This window comes from Alexandromys fortis, unplaced genomic scaffold, assembly GCF_014885135.2.
Source record: "Alexandromys fortis isolate MF-2015 unplaced genomic scaffold, M_Fortis_MF-2015_v1.1 scaffold_118, whole genome shotgun sequence".
Taxonomy (NCBI): Eukaryota; Metazoa; Chordata; class Mammalia; order Rodentia; family Cricetidae; genus Alexandromys; species Alexandromys fortis.
In genome coordinates this window covers 2,862,161-2,875,617 of record NW_026068010.1, presented here as the reverse complement: position 1 = coordinate 2,875,617, position 13,457 = coordinate 2,862,161, and positions in this window count along the sequence as shown.

Below are 13,457 nucleotides of genomic sequence, written 5' to 3'. Positions count from 1 at the left end.
TTTGGAAGAAAAGCAAGTGCTCCTAACTGCTGTGTTCCAAGGATGCATTTTTTTTTTCTTTTCAAGATTTATTTATTTTATGGGTATGGGTTTCTTACCTGTATTTATGTATGTGTACCACGACGTGCCTCGTACCCTCAGTGGCCAGAAGAGGGCGACCGATCTCCTGTGTCCGAAGTTACAGGAGGTTGTGAGTCACCCTGTGGGAACAGGAAACTGAACCTGGCCTCACTCAGCCATCCCTGCAGAGCCAAAGATACATGTCTTTACTCTCAAATATAAGCAGTTCCTTTCAGGAGGTGCATGAAATCACCTAGTCCAAACAGAAGGTTGAGAAATCCAAAGACCTGATGGTTGGTAGGCAGCTGGCTAGTCTTGGGCCTATTCATTCCTTCAACAGCTAGGCCTGACACTGGGCTTGGCTCGGAAGCAAAACAGACCAACTTCCCTCACACAAAGTGTCTGCGACCTACTTGACGGTTCAACACACAATTAACAAGGAAACACATATGTAAAGAGAATTTTTGTTGCCTCTAAAGTTGTGAAAATAATAAAGCAAGTGGCTGGTGATGGCGTCCCTCAGTCTGAAGAGGCCTTTCTGTGAGGGAGCTGGTTCATTTTCAAACTTTACTAACGGTCCCAAATGCTCACTTTCAGTGGCTTGGACAAGAACTGGTCATTGGCTTGATGCTCAGGCCCCCAGGCCCCCCCCCCCCCCATCTCCTGCAGGTCCAAGTCCGGCTACTTCTCTCCCCTAGTCCCTTCCTGGGCCAGGAAGGGGCAGACTCCTGCCCGCTTTCCTCAGGTTCTCCCGTGTTGTCTTCACTCTCTCTAAGGGGCAGGCCTCAGGAGCCGCCTCAGGATGTGGAACGTTGCAAATAGCCACAACAGCTGCAGCTGGAGGTGGCTGCCCGGGCAGCATGCCAGCTGCTGCCACGGCAGGAGCCAAGGCCTCTCTGGCCTCTCGCATGCCCCGGTGAGCAGCCCACAGCGCTGAGGGCCAGGGCACTGGTGCAAAGGGTAGCTTTCGTTTTCTTGTGGTGCACAGCGCTGACAGAGGGCAGGGGAAGAGGAGAAGGGCAAGACCGTCTCAGGGGGTCAGCCAGCGGCGGTAACCTCTTTTGCAGACACTGAGGGGAAAGGTAACGTGAGGACCTGGGAAGCTGGCTGACCGAACCACGAACACAGCCCAGCCTGTGTTCAAGGTGCTCAGTATTTCCCTAGTAGTGGCTCGGTCCGTGTTCTGGATCGTAGATCTCTCTAGGCAACCCCACACCCTTCGGTTCTGTCCGCGGAATCCAAGGTCTTGCCTTCTACCACCAAGACACATCCTCAACCCTTTCTACATGTTTTTTTTTCTTTCCCGTGTTTTCTGCCAATTACAAGAGTCCTGCTCTCAGCCGGGCGGTGGCGCATGAGGCAGAGACAGGTGGATCTCTGTGAGTTCGAGGCCAGCCTGGTCTACAAGAGCTAGTTTCAGGACAGGCTCTAAAACTACAGAGAAACCCTGTCTCGAAACAAAACAAACAAACGAGAAAAAGAATCCTGTTCTCAGGCCACTCTCCCGAAGATGCAAACGACAAGGACTCCAGAGTCCTTTAGGATGTTGATTTCATGTCCTCCCTGATGATACAAAACTCCACAGGTCTTTTTCTGTAAGGATGTGTGCCCGGAACATGCGCTTCTCTTCCGGCATGCTTCAGTCATCAGGCGACCGACAGTGCAGATGCTGCGGAAGGAAGCAGCTGTTAGACTGTGTTCTGGAGTGGCTAATGGAGGGGGGAAAGCCCACACTTCTGTAGAGATGACTTTCCACAAGTGACAGAAAGCAGTTTTGATCCATCAGTGAGGAACCTGGAGTATAGGAATGTCTGACTGCATAAGGCCCAAGGTGTAAGCCCAGTGTAGTGTAGTGGCACACCAAGAAGTCTAGCATTTAGGAATCGGAGGCAGAAGGATTGCCAGGAGTTCAAGGCCACCCTGGCTCCACAGTGAGGCTGAGGCCAACCCAACTTGAACTGCCTAGTAAGACCATGTCTTAGAAAAAAGGAGGTATAGAGCCAGGCACAGTGGCACCTGGAACCCAGTACTTGAGAAGCTGAGGCAGGAGGATTGTCACAAGTTCAAGACCAACCTGAGCTACAGAATGAGTCCGGGCTGCTATCCCGAATACAGAGTGAGAACTTGTCTCAAAACAAACAGGAAGTGGGGGGGGGGAGAGAAGGGAGGAAACAAAAGAAATAAGGAAATTTAAGGGTCAGGTGTGGTGACCTACAACTGAGATGGAGGCAGGAGGATTACTAGTTAGAGGACTGTCTGGAACACAGAGAGAGTTCCAAGCCCAGCCAGAGCTTCACACGGGAGGTGAGGAGGAGGTCATGGTGACTGCAGACATCAGGCCCCTGCTGGAAATAGGATCCAGGCCCAGGCCCCACACAGCTCCCTGGAGGCTCTGCTGGGGTGGGAGAGTTGGCTCGAAGGGGTCTCAGAACTGGGGTGCAGGTCCTCGGCCTCTGGAAGGCTTTAGACATCGGCTCCGGCAGCAGGTCAGAGGCTGGTGCTTGACTCCTCAGGGAACATGAGTTCACTGCCTGGGTCCTGCCTAGTGTGGGGAGCAGCCCTGGGCTTTCTGCCTGTGTGCCCTAGGTCCAGTCTCCCAAAGAGGAACTAATTAACCCTTTCCTTCCTTCAGGCTGGTGAAAATGCTAGGTATGAGCACCACTTGAATGTCAAAGGCTGCTCTGGATGGCAGTGTCTTTCTATAGGTACATGAAACCACCAGCCCTGTGATGCTGGGGAGCCTGCGGAGTGTCTCTGGTTAGTTTTAGCTTCTCTCGGCTTTTATGAGAAGACACAAGCAAGGACCAGCAGTCCTACACCCTGTCACGGGAGAGGACCACATTCCCTTCCTTCCGTCTTAGAGTGGTTTTGCAAGCACATACACAAAACATTTTTCATCATTTGAATGTTAAGGGTTCATCTGGTGAATTGGGCATAGGGGCTCACGTTCACAAATCTCAGCAGCGGGGAGTCTGAGTCAGGAGAACCCAAGGACCTTGGAGCCCCCAGGCTTAAAACAAGGAGTTGGGTATCATGGCACATGCTGCAATCCCAGTAGACAGGAGAATCAAGAGTTCAAAGCCATCCTCAGCCACATAGCTAGCCTGGCCTACATACGTCCCTGACTCAAGATACACAATATATAAAATACTAGCTGGGTTTTGTTTGTTGTTTGTTTGAGACAGGGTTTCTCTGTGTAGCCCTGGCTGTCCTGGAACTCACTCTGTAGACCAGCCTGGCTGGAATTTAAGGTGTGTGCTACCATCACCCGCAAAACCCCAGCCTTTTTTTGTTTGTTTGTTTGTTTGTTTGTTTTGAGGCAGAATTTCTCTGTGTCACAGTCCTAGAAGTCCTGGAACTCACAGAGATTCTCCTGCCTCTGCCTCCAAGTCTGCTTTTTAGTAGACTCTTTGCATATATAGATTGATTAACCAGTACTGTGTATTGAAATAAGGTTTGTAGAGGGTGGGAAGCACAATTATAATCTTATTATTTTTCAGTTAAAATTTGTTTGGTTTGGTCTCCACTAAATTCAACATATTTTTATATTAACTTGTTTTCTCTCACGTGTGATGAGTATTTTGCCTGCATGTATGTGGGTGCCCCAGAAGCATGCCTGGTGCCCTTGGAAGTTAGAAGAGGGCATCAGATCCCCTGGAAATGGAATTACAGTTGGTAACTGGGTGCTGGGAACGGAACCTGGGTTCTCTGCAAGAGGAACAAATGCTCTCAAACAGCTGAGCTGTCTCTTTGGGCCCCTCAGTGAAATGTTAAACACTTCGGCAAATACATCAATTTCCTCCAAGTGGAGGCTCTGCTTCTAGTGCCCTTTCTATTGCACACAAGTGTTCTGAGTTGGCCAGGAAATGGGGCGGGGGGGGGGGGGGGGGGGGGAGAGAGAGAGAGAGAGAGAGAGAGGGGGGGGGGGGGGGGGGGGGGGGGGGGGGGGGGAGAGAGAGAGAGAGATATCTTAACGTCAAATTTTAACTCCTTCATTTTAATTGTCTGCAAAGTGAGGCCTACCTCTCTTCCAGGAGCCCCAGAAATTGCTTTTGTATGTTCTGAGAGGCTCTAGCTTTCAGAAACAGGGAAATGTGAAATAAACCAATGCCCTCAACAGATAAGGTAATGAAGTCCAAAGACCTAAAGAAGCTGGAATCAGAAGCCACTGTTTATGAAAAGATCACCGTGCAGGATTTGGAGTCCTCCTGTCTGGGTGTGCCTTGGCAACTTGTTATTTGGGAGTTCTTAGGCAAGTCCACAGGTACCTGTGCCTCAACATGTAAAACGGCATAGACGTCATACCGATTTCCTAAGGTTTTGATGATCTAGGTGAGGGTTGAATAAAATAATCCACAGTGGTACTTGACATGTCCATGGCTCAATAAAAAGCTGCTGCCTTAATAAAAGCAGCAAATTATATAATAATTATTATAACTACTTATTAATAACAATTATACTCATTACCATTATATTGTTACAAAGGTTTTTTTTTCTGGTATTTCAAGACAGGGTTTCTCTGTGTAGCCCTGGCTGTCCTGGATTTTTTTTTTTTTTTTTTTTTTGGTTTTTCGAGACAGGGTTTCTCTGTGGCTTTGGAGCCTGTCCTGGAACTTGCTCTGTAGACCAGGCTGGTCTCGAACTCACAGAGATCCGCCTGCCTCTGCCTCCCGAGTGCTGGGATTAAAGGTGTGCGCCACCATCGCCCGGCCTGTCCTGGATCTTGCTCTGTTGACCGGGCTGGCCTTGAACTCAGAGATCTGCCTGCCTCTGCCTCCCAGGTGCTGGGATTAAAGATGCACAGCACTATATCTGGCTTATTCTTTTTTTAGTATTTCATTTACATGTATGTGCCTATGTGTGCCTGTGTACAGGCATTACCTGAGGCGGCCAGAGAGGGCACTGGATCATATGGAAGTAGAGTTGCAGCAGCTGTAAGCCTTCGTGTGGGAGAACCAAACCAGGATCCTCTGTGAGAGCAGGAAGTTTACTTAACTGCAGAGCCATCTCTGTTGTGGAATATTAGTTTAAGATGTGTTGCATTCACTTATGCTGTGGAACTGTTGTCTAATGATGCAAACATGTATTACATTCTTTTATGTTGCATTTGTTTAACTCCGTGAAGCTGTGTTACTTTGTCTGCCTAAAACACCTGATTGATCTAACAAAGAGCTGAATGTTAAATAACTAGGCAGGAGAGGGATAGATGGAGCTGCCAGGCAGAGAGAATAAATAAGAGAAGAAAAAGGAGGAGGAATGAGACAAGGAAGAGAGAAGATGCCAGGGGCCAGCCACCCAGCCTGCAACAGAGTAAGAAGGAAAGAAGGGAATATAGAATAAAGATAAAAGCCCAGAGGCAAAAGATAGATGGGATAATTTAAGAAAAGCTGGCTAGAAACAAGCCATGCTAAGGCCAGGCATTCATGAGTAAAAATTAGTTTCCATGCATTTATTTGGGAGCTGGGTGGTGGGACCCCAAAGAGTAAAAAAAACAACTACACATCTCTGCAGCCGCTTTCTTTCTTTTGAGATAGGATCTCGTTGCAGCTGTCTTAGGGTTTCTTTAGTTGCAATGAAACACCATGACCAAAAAGCAGGTTGGGGAGGACAGGGTTTATCTGGCTTACACCTGCACACTGTAGTCTGTCACTAGAGGAAGCAGGGACAGGAGCTCAAATGAGGCAGGAACCTGGAGGCAGGAACTGATGCGGAGGCCATGGAGGGGTGCTGCTTACTAGCTTGCGCCTCATGATTTGCTCAGCCTGCTTTCTTATACACAACCACATGCCCAGGGATGACACCACCCACAATGGGCTGGGCCCTCCCCCATCAATCACTAATTAGGAAACAGCCTTACAGCCCAATCTTAAGGAGGTATTGCTGTAGGAAGTCTTACAGCTTGTGGTTACCTGCCTACTAGGGCGTGGCCTCTTATACTATATATGTTGATGCAGGGCCTGCATCTGCCTCTCTTTCGGGCTGCTGGATTCGGTCTCTGTTCTCCATTCAAAGAAGAGAATTCTGATTTGTGAGTTCACCCCTAAATAAATAACCATCTATTTCTCAATTCTGAGCTAGCGTGGGATTTCTTTTAAGCATCCTTTCTGCAAGGTATTTTCTTCACTGAGGTTCTCTCCCTACAGATGACTTACTTGTGTCAAGGTGTCATAAAACTAACCAGCACAGTGACCCTGGCTGGCCTTGAACCTTAAACTCACAGAGATCCGCCTGCCTCTGCCTCCTGCTGGAATTAAAGGTGTGCGCCACCACAGCTGGCTCAAGATTTTAGTTTTTTTTTTTTTAACTTGTTGTGTGTGTTTGCTTGCGTACATGCATATGTACCACATGCATGCAGTACCCAAAGAGTCCAGAAGAGGGTTAGGCTCCCCTGGAACTGTGTTACAGGCAGTTATATGCTATCGTGTGGGTGCCGGGGAACGAACCCAAGATCTCTAGAAGATCAGCCAAGGTTCTTAACCCCTGAGCCATCTCTCCAGCTGTCTGAATTAATAGGCTTTGATTGATTCAGCAAGGAGTTTGAGTTCTCGCAATCATGTGGTGATAGCCTCAGGTCAGCTGGGTTTCTGAGGACCCATGTATAATTTTGTCAGTATTTAGACTCTTTGATATAATACATCACCCTGGGAATACACATTACTTAATTCCATCCCAAGCAGTTATTAAGAAGCTAGTTATTAAATTTAAATGCTGATAGTTCCGCATAGGTTTGATTAATTCATCCTATAAAAATTTGATTCCTCAGATTCATACAGCTACAGCCTAAAGGAAGTCAGAATGGGTTGGGAGCCACTCGATTTTAAACATAATTTACAGTATGAATTTCTACAGGAGCACACATCACTTCATTCCACCCTACGCATTCTCTGACAAACCAGTTATTAAATCAAAACGCTGTTGTTAGAAGGGGGCCGGATGCTGCCTTGTGCCTTTGATCTCCTCCTGTGGGCTGCGATAGCGTGGACCCATGGTGTCCACTAACCTCCGCAGAACATGGGTGGATGTGGGGTCCGCTTGGCACCTTGTGAGGGACACCCTCAGGTGCTAGCCAACTTCCTGTTAACAGTTTCCAGCAACAACTTGAAATGCTAGGTTAGGAAAGGTCCCAAGGGCCCCTTTCATCCCAGCAGGGGGGGGGAGCAGAGGGAGGAGGATCTCTGAGTTCAAGGCCAGTCAGGGCTATAAAGTGAGACCTTTTTTCAAAGAGTGAAAGAAAAAGAAAAGTCCCTGAGAACCCGCTCTTCCTAGCAGCTCTACATCTGGCCATGGGTTTGGGACTCACAAGCCACTTGCGCTATCTGTGATGTATCCACAGTTGGACTGAGCGAAACTAGCCTCTAGCTACTGAGCTGCAATAGTTAGCAAGTTAAAAAAGCAGGGCATTCTATGTGTATGGACCATTTTGCCTCTACAGAATAAGCTATTTATTAGGGTCTGTATCAGTCAGGGTTTTCTAGAGGAAAGGAACTTAGAGACTCTGTGTGTGTGTACATATATGTATATATGGATTTATTATCAAAGACCATGGTCCTGCTGGTTTGACAATGACCATCTACCAATGGAAGGCCCAAGAATCCAGTAGCTGTTCAGTTCACGGGGCTGGACGTCTCAGCTGGTCTCCAGTGTGTGCTGAAATCCTGAAGATGTGGGTTCTAAGGCCAGTGAAGGATGGACTTGCCAGTGAGAGCAAATAGGCCAAGAGAGCCGGCTTCCTTCTTCCAGTTCCTTTGTACAGGCTGCCAGCAGAAGGCGTGGCCCAGTTTAAAGGTGGATCTTCCCACCTCAAAAGATCCAGATCGAAAGTGGGTCTTCCCAAATTATTTAATTAATAATTTCAAAAAATCACTTACAGGTGTGTATAGCCTCGTGGGCTTTAGTTAGTTCCAGATGTAGTCAGGTTGACAACCAAGAATAGCCATTGCAAGGGTCTATATTTACAAAAAACAAGAACAAAAAGAAAAAAAAAGAACAAAAAACCCCATCCCCCTAAAACCCACAAAGAAGGGCTGGAGAGTTGGCTCAGTGGCTAAGAGCATTGTCTACTCTTCCAAAGGTCCTGAGTTCAATTCCCGGCAACCACATGGTGGCTCACAACCATCTGTAATGAGGTCTGGTGCCCTCTTCTGGCCTGCAGACATACATTCAGACAGAATATTGTATGCATAATAAATAAATAAATATTTAAAAAAATAAAAAAGATAAAAAAAACCCACAAAGAAATAACATCAGTAAAAATGCAAAGCGCAATCAAGGGAGCTGGAGTGCAGAGCTGGGGCCAGAAGATGGAGGCTAGTCCGGGCTATCTAGGGAGCTCCAGACCAGCCTGGGTACATACAGAGAGAGAGAGACCTTGTAAAGAGGGAGAGAGGGGTAGAAAGAGTGGGAGAAAGGAGGGAGGAAAAGTGGTGCTAAAATTCCTTCCATGGGGGAGATGTGACAAATGCGTCCCCCACCACTTCCCTAAGTCCCAACAACAGATCCACGTGTGATTCCATCACAGTTTGTTCTGGGGCTCCTCACAGAGCAGTGGGTGGGAGCATGGGTGGGTGGGGGGTAGGCGGGAGTGGGGTGTGTGGCCTAAAAGGAGTCACACTAGAAAGTTCACCCCCAGAGTTGTTGTTTTTTTTTGTGTTTGTGTGTGTTTGTGCGTGTGTGCGTGTGTGCGTGCGTGCGTGCGTGCGTGTGTGTGTGTGTGTGTGTGTGTGTGTGTGTGTGTAGTTGGAGCCTACGCCACTGTTTCTTCCTTACTGACATACTCTAACTACATCAGTTAGGGCAGAGCCTCAAATAACTAGTTGGGAGGGATGGCTGGATGCTCCAGAGAGGGTGCCACAACCCTCCTTCCAAGATGGAAGGTCGACAGTCAACTGTTGTGATTGGCTCTTTGAGCAGGCCCAGCCAAACTCCTGAAAATGGTGGCAGTTTGGCTTGGAGGATCGTGCCTTACAACAGCAGGGGCGATGGCTGAGCAGACACGGGTGCCTCCTGCCAAACCTGATGACCTGAGTTTAATCTCTGCACTCTACAGGGTAGAAGGAGAGAAGGGATTTCAGCCAGTGATCCTCTGACCCCCAAGTGCCCAAGAGCACATATACATACCACCCACACACTAAACACATCTAACACATTTTAAAGAAAAGACTGCTGTCTAAGAAGAAAAAAAGAGGGCTGGGTGTGGCGGCAGTGCGTGCCTTTGATCCCAGCACTCAGGAGGCAGAGGCAGGCGGAGCTCTGTGAGTTTGAAGCCAGCCTGGTCTACAGAGGACAGCCAGGGCTACACAGAGAAACCTTGTCTTAAAGAAACAAAAACAAAAACACAAAAAAGAGGAACGAAGACTTGTGGGTGCCTCAGAGGGCAAGCACTTGGAAGGCCTGGACCCAAGTTTGATCCCAGGATTCTCCTGAGAAAACTGGGCCCAACTTTTCATCAGGATGGCACCAAAAGTGAAGGAGGAAGTGAAGGCTTTGAAAGCAAAAGGCAGTACAGAATGCTGCTCGCAGCCATGAAAAGATCCGCACACCACCCACCTTCCAGACACACAGACACCACGGCTCCAGAAGCAGTCTAAACACCCTCAGGAAGGAGCCGGGACACACAAGCTGGACCCGCACTGTCACCAAGATCTCCTGATCACTGAGTAGCCCTGAAGAGACAGAACACAACACCACACTCAAGTTCTTTGTGGATATCAAGGCCAACAAGCGCTGGGTCAGATAGGCTGAGCGGAGACTCTGTGAGGGACTGACTGAAGTCAACACCCGATCAGGCCTGACAGAGAGCAGAAGGTGTGATGTTCCGTTGCTCTCACACTCTGACTGCAGCCGGTACAATTGAGGTCATCTAAATTGAGGTCTTCCAACTTTAGCTGAGCCGATCAAGAAAATCCTTCATAGGTGTGCCCGGAGGGCCTGCCCATTGACTCCAGATTCCGTCCGACAACTGACATTAAACAACACAGTGGAAATAGATCTTACTCATCATGAAGTCCGAGACTTGCCTCTCTTTCAAAGGAGAATAAATGTGATCAATGTATTTCCAGGAAGGTCTTTACCAAGTCAAACTGTGACCCCTTCTGCGTCTTACTCCCCAGCTCTGACTACACCTGCAAGACGAGACACTTTAGCCTTATTTACCTTCTTGTTTTAAGGAACGAATTGTGGTTATTAAGCCTGGAAATAAGGCAATATGTGAAAATAATAAACACACACACCTTTAATCCCAGCACTCTGGAGGCAGAGGCAGGCGGATCTCTGTGAGTTTGAGGCTAGCCTGGTCTACAGAGTGAGTTCCAGGACATCCAGTGCTATTAGAGAGACCCTTTTTTAAAAAGCAGATAAATAAAAACAAAGTCACTCAAGAAGCTGGTGGAATGGCAGAGTGGTTACGTACGTGCTGTTCTTGCAGAGGACCCAGGATCAGTTCCCAGGACCCAGGTGGCTTCTCAGAGCTACCTAACTCCGGTAGGTAACTCCAGTACCTACCTTGACATCCTCTTTGACACTTATGGGCTAACACAACCACATGGTACATATACATAGGCTCAATTTCATACACATTCACATAAAATAGAAATAGGCTTTAATAAATAAAGAAGTCACTCAGTGTATGGTAAGTCTTCAACCATGTTTTGTACACGGCATGTACCAAATGGTTTTTATTAATTATTATAATTTTATTATGGGAGTATTTGTCTTTAATGACAAATGGCACATACATACATATTTTTCAGTGTGTACACATATTAGCATGTATAAACAGAGATGTGTCTAGCTTTCCTGATTGTTCAAAAGAATCTTTGCTCGGGAAGAAATTCACCGCAGTTTGCTGTTATTGGGTCACCTGTTTAGACTTATGGAAGAAAGAACACGAGCTGAGGTTTGAAGTGGCTTACTTATTAGTAAGCTAATTATTATGCTCCAAGACTCACCATTGGAATTCTACTCGTAGTATCGAAGCGACCATGGCCATGCAGGACATATTTCATGAGTCAATGAAATGGTCAAACCTGCACTAGAGAGCCACCATCACCACAGAACAGCAGGAAGGAGCCTCAGCGCTCACGCAGACTTTGCCTTCATTTGATGGAGGAAGCAGGAGTTTGAAGAGGCTAGGTGACTGCAACGGGACTGAGGGGACATCAGGCGGGGCATTCCAAAAGTCTGCTTTGGCCTTCTTTCTTAGGCTTCGTCCAATCTCATTGTCCACAGGGAGTGCCACTCTCTACAAAGCCCCACCTGATCATACCAGCCAGTGTGACCAACGGGCGTGAGTATTCTGTCTCTCTCCTAGGCCGGTCTTGTAAGACCCTCAGACGCCACATGTGTGCCTGACGCCCATGGAGGCTCAAAGAGGGTGTTGGATCCCTTGGAACTGGACAGTATGAGCTGCCACATGGGTGCTGGGATCGTCAGTGTTCTCAACTGCTGGCCGGTCTCTCTAGCCCTTATTTCTTTTGAACTAAGTTCTTTGCCTGGTATTAAAATTTCAATCAAAGCTGGTGACTAAATTTGTCCTAGTGGTGGGAAGTACAGATGGGATGGACAGTGACTTGAAAGATGAGTCCTTACACAGCCGTCTATGGCAAGACTATTGTATGTGTGTGTCGGGGCATTCCTGCACACGTGTGTACTCAGTCCCCTTGAGGGGCCACACAAGGACATAAAATATGTCTGGTTCATTCATTTGGAAATGGACAAAAGACAGAGTCAGGGAGTCCTCAGAAGGCTGTGATTATTTCAGGGGTTCGGAGAGCTCAGAGTCTTTAGAGAGGACAGCCTGCACCAGCAGACTTGTTTTTGCCTTTCAGACCCCAAAGTCTCCCTATGAAATGCTGACAATGAGATCACTGTGTACCCACTGTGCCCACTGTACCCACTGTACCCACTGTGCCCGCTGTGTTTTCTTCTCTGGAGATGGCAGAAAAGAGCAGGCCTTGCCCTGCAGATCTAAAAAGGACACAAATTTCTCCTTTAAACATCTTACATGGAGTCCCTCCTCCTCTGGTTTTGAATTATAGAAACAGATACTTCCGTTTGAGCCAAGAAGGCCGGGTGCCTATGTCTCTGACGAAGCAACTGTGTTTCACAAGAGGCTTTTTATTTATTTATTATTTATTTTTCAAAGCCTGATTTTTCCTGAGGCATTTAGAAAATGTTGTGCTGTAACTTTGCACCGTCAGTTTTTCCTGGTCCCCACGGCACCGTCATGAGTTGGTGAGAGGAAAGATACTGTCTACAGGGCAAAGCGAAGGCCAAGGGACACCAGCAGAGCCACGTGGTGACTCAGATTACCTGCCGGGGCAGTTTCTTAATCAGTTGGAAGGTTAGCCATTTAAACGGCAGGACACATTCGTTCCTTTAGCAGCTTTAAGCTGTTTCTAATGGTCAGCTTCAGGGTTGGACTATACCTCAGTGACAGAGAGCTCACCTAACAGGCACGGGCTCTCTGTTCAATCCTCAAGACTGATAAGATAAAGCCAGCCCCGACAGGGTTACAACTCAGTTGACAGAGTGCTGTCTAGCACGTGTGATGTGGGAGTGTCATATATCAATCTGTTGATTTCATTGGTTAAGTTATAATAAACCAACTGCTTGGCCTCAGCTTAGAACATAGATGGGAGGAGTAAACAGAATAGAATTCTGGGCGGAAGAGGAAGTGAGGTCAGACTCTGCTCTGCTCCTGGAGAGACCCGACAGCTCTGCTGGAGCAGAGACGCCATGCTCAGCTCTCCCAGGCAGATGCACGCAATGAAGCTCCTCCAATCCCGGATGGATGTAGGCTAGAATCTTCCCGGTAAGCGCACCTTGGGGTGCTTACACACATCATTAGAAATGGGTTAGTCCAGGTGCGAGAATCAGCCTGTAAGGGCTAGAGTTCATGGGCCAAGCAGTTCTTAAATGAATACAGTTTGTGTGTTGTTATTTCGGGCATGAGCTAGCCAAGTGGCTGGGGTGTTGGGGACGCAGCCCCTTCGCTGCTTCATATTTCAACACACGCGGGAAGTCCTGGTTCCATCCTCCATGTCACATAAAAGGGGAGTGGTGTCTTGTCCCAGCACTGGGGCAATATATGGAGGAGGACCAGGAGCTGGATGCCATCTTGGGCTATAAAGTGAATTCAGTGCCAACCTGGGATACATGAGACTCTGTCGATCAATCAATCAGTCAGTCAGCATTAAAAAGGGTATCACCTAGTTTTCATTCACTACTCTGAGCCAATAAAATTAAAATAAAGATAAATTTCAGAATTCAGACATGGTGGCATAAACCTGTCACCTGAGGACCTACTTAGGAGGTAGAGGGATGAAGGTGCCAACTTTAAGGTCAACTTGAGATACACAGTAAGTTACAGGCCAGCCTGCGCTACGCAATAAAATCCT